Below are 4,056 nucleotides of genomic sequence, written 5' to 3' on the forward strand. Positions count from 1 at the left end.
GCCTTGCTGTGAGGTGCAATGCTCAATGTTATCCATATCCCACGTGGTGTTGGGGGTGTTTTTGTTCTGTTATTTGCTTCCGTCCGTTCCGTTTGGGGAGGAGAAGGGGTAAGTCAAAGAGATATTTTCCAGCATCCACCAGTTTGGAGAGACAGCTCTGCCTGGTACGGAAGATTTCAACAGATTTAGTTTCAACACGGAGAGGATCTTAAAGAAGGAGGAGGAAGGAATACTGCATAATGTAACCGAGAGCTGGAGACTCGAGCCATCACTGAGACCACACAGAAAACCTGGAGCTCCAGCCTGGATAAGCCACCTGGCTGCCAGGTCCAAGCTCGCATAGAATGTATGTGGGGGGACTGACACCCCCAAGCTGTACAGGGCTGTTGGGGTGCCCCGTTAACTGAACTGGGAAGCGTTGTTGCTTATTAAAATCCCACGCGACGGGGAGGGCCTGACATGCAGCTGCCAACTCCTCGCTCCAGCTAATCATCTCAAACCTAACGTGTCCTAGGCTTTAGTGAGCATTTAAGAGATTACAGCCATAAATCCCCAGGCTCCCAGAGGAGCTAGCCCTAGTGCATACACCCACAGCATCCCCTTACAGCTTTGTTGCTTCTGGCCTACCCTGGAAGTGAAAAGGCAAATGCTCCGGGAGGGTCGGGGTGTGCAGCACCAACAGCACGGTCTGGTGCAAGGAAGGTAGGTCCCTAGGTGCTCAGGGAGAGAGAAGGGTTTTAAAGAACAAGCAAGGAAAAAAAAACAAATTTAATAAATAGAATAAACATTTAGAGGACAGCTACAGCAAAAAGAAAGGGCACTTCACTTTCCCTTATAGACAACGCCTTGAATAACGTCCAAAAACCCAAAAACTGTGATGGGCTGAGGCAGGCAGTGAAGGCAGGGACCCTCCACCCCCTGAGCCTGCCCCACAGCTTCCACCTTCCTTTGCAGCTCTCCATCAAGAACCCCCTCGGTTCCTCTGGCAGGTTCAAACGCTTCTTTAAGGACAACGGCCAAATATAAATTATATTTTTGTATGATCTAAGTTCCTGAAGACTTTAAAATATTTCTATTGACATTTGGAAGCTTTTATTTGTTGGCAAAGTATTTTATGTTGTTAATTCTGCATTTTTGTTACCACCTCCATCCATCCTGCTGGGTCTTCAACCTTTCTTCCACAAAAGATGGGATGAAAGGAAAATGAGGAATTCAGCGTTAGCTCAAAAGCAAAGCAAATTAGGGCTTGGGCATTAGTAACCTGATCGATACGCAGCACTAGTGGTAGCCACGAGGAAAATATTTAGGAGGCATAATCTGACCGGACCTACGGAGCTTCAGAGCACTGCAGAACGATTCCCCCAGCAGCCCTGCAGAGCGTGGGCCTGGCTTGGGAGAAGAGCAAATGGAAGAAGAAAAATGAAGTGATGTGCCCAAAGGGTCGTCACCGCACCGAGATGCAGAGGCTGGAGGCGCTCCGGGTGGATCCTGGGGAGCGCCCAGCACTGCAGGCTGGGACTGGAATCAAAGCCCTAACCCCAAAGACATCTTCTGTGCTCCTCGGGAGGAATCGCCGAGCTGGAGGAGCTACTTTGGTGCAAGGCTGTGGTCAGAAGGTCCCCTCCAGTTTCGGGTACAGACTGTGTGAGAGAAGCCGTGATGCCCCCACCACGCTGCCTGCTTACCCACGGGCACAGCTGAGCACCCTCAGGAGGTGCACAAATGCGCCTGGATGGACAAACTGACACAAGTCAGCAAAGCAAAGCTAAATGCTGCCGTGAAATTCAAGGACGGAGGTTCAGCATCAGCCTAGGTGCAACCACACAGGCTGTGCGATGTCTCTTACACGAACCTGGCCTCAACAGGTGATTCCAAACGCGTCTGGAAATACTGCTGGCTCTGCCTGTTATATTTAACTTTATGGTGTTGGAAAACAAGATGATTTATAGCACGGTAAAAGCAGTGTCTGAACGCTGCAGTGCCACAGGGTTTGAAATAGCAGCTACCTGCACCCTTTCCCTGGGAAGGTGAATACATCTTCCACGTGTTTATTTGTTAAACTAGACCACAGACACATTTTATATAAGTGGAAAACTTCATGAGTTGGATTTCCAGTGTTGCAGTTAGCACTGCCCTGCGTTGCAAACGGGCTGAATATATTCTAGAATGTAAATTCATGGCCCAGTATTACCTAAAGCCTTTAAGTGACACGTAGGTCCCCTTCAAAGTTAAAGGTTCTCAACGTGAATTCAGCTGTGCCTCTGTGTTTTGAAAAGGGAAGCGCACACAGCCTCCTCAGCATGCATTTGAAACCAGAAGGCTGGTTAGTTTTTGCAGTGTTGTGAGGATTACACACAGAAGCAAAAGGTATGAGCTGGAGATAGCCACAAGAGCCTTCCAGCCACCTGCTCTAAGCCCAGCTCTGATGCTCTGTTCTCCATCCACTGCTCCAAGCAATTATCTCACCACTTGCTGCCTCAGTTTCCCTTCCCGAAAAGCAAGGCACGAGCAGGTCACCGTGCATCCCCAAGTTCTTTGCACGTTTCTGTGTATTCACGCCCCTGCCACAGGCGTGATCGGAGCTCACGGAGGGTGTCAGAGCTGATTTAAACTGCCCAGCTCAGGCAGCAGGAACATTTCAGCAAGGTGGGACAGCCACTGCCAAGTCCCTGGGGGCAAAAGTGCCCTTGTCGCTGTGCTGGCCATACCTGGCCACTACCTAACCCAGAAAGCCACAGCCCAGCTGACCCCAGCGCTTCCCAAGCATTATCACGAAGAAACTCCAAAACCTGTGCACGGTCACGGGGCAGGCTCTGCCCCAGGGATGCTGGAGAGATTTGCTGATACTCCAAGGAAAAGATAGCAGCACGCTACAAAGCGCTGCAGGTGAGCACAGGGGCACCCGCTGGGTGAAGGACAGGGGCGGGAGGGGACAGTGAAGGTCTTCCACCTGCAGGGAGAGGCCAAATTCAGGCCAGGGTGGTTGCAGGCTAAACCCCTTCCAGACCAGACAGCTCAGTTTTTGTACATAGACACAAGCCACGTTCCAACAGAATGTTTTTCTGGTTTACTCATCGGGGTTCGGTGACGTTCAGAGGATTTGTGCACACCCCTACCCATTTAGCAAGGCACAGCCAAGGCAGCATTTGCACCTAGTTAAACTTTATCCAGGCTATAAGAAAACCCTACGTGCAAAGCCTAACCAAAGCCATCAACAGGAGAAAAAGATGTGAAAAACTTCCCGCGACACCAGTTAGAGCTTCCTAAAACGCAGCACAGGGGTTAAAAGGAAAGAAAGGAAAGGTGTTCGGAGCCAGGGGAGAAAATTTAGATTTCAACATCTTAACCGAGTTCATTGGATTTACACCATCGCATTAAGCTGCAAATCAATTTCCTGTCTCATTAAGAATCCCCTACATGTAATTGCTCGGAGCATTTACTTTAGGGATTAACTTACAGGGATGAGTTAAGTGCCTGCTTTCTGCTCTCAGCGCTGTGATGGCTCACTAAGGAAAGTCAGCTCCTTTCACAGGGTCTGCCTCACTTCTTGGCAGCAAAACCAACCTCACGAGGATGCTGCGAGGAGTAAGCAACACGGGCGAAGTGCTCTGAGACTCCCAAATGAGGAGCTAAACAGTTCTGATTTATTTGTATTTAACACACAATAATCTACCTGATGCTACTGAAGTCACACACTGAGCTCTGCGTTCGTGGTTTCAGGTTGAATTCAGCACTGGGCTATGTGGGTTTGAGTCAGGGACAGCTCAGATGTAGAGCAGGACAGATTAAGTGTTGTGCCCAGTATGGGAGATGCTCCATGCCTTTCATGCCTTCACCCACGTCAGTTAATGCCTGGGGGTTCTCAACCTCACCTGCTCTGAACGTGCAGAGCTCTCCCCCATCCGCACGAGCCCTCTGCTGTGAATGTTTTCATCCAACACCACTAAACACGGGCAGGGCAGTTTTCTTCTCTGTAACTTTGTTGTACGCTATTTTTTTTAAGGAAAAAAAATGGGAAACATTGCAGGCATATTGTATTTACTGTAATTATGGTTA

The sequence above is a fragment of the Aythya marila genome, assembly GCF_965140915.1.
Source record: "Aythya marila genome assembly, chromosome: 24".
Classification (NCBI taxonomy): domain Eukaryota; kingdom Metazoa; phylum Chordata; class Aves; order Anseriformes; family Anatidae; genus Aythya; species Aythya marila.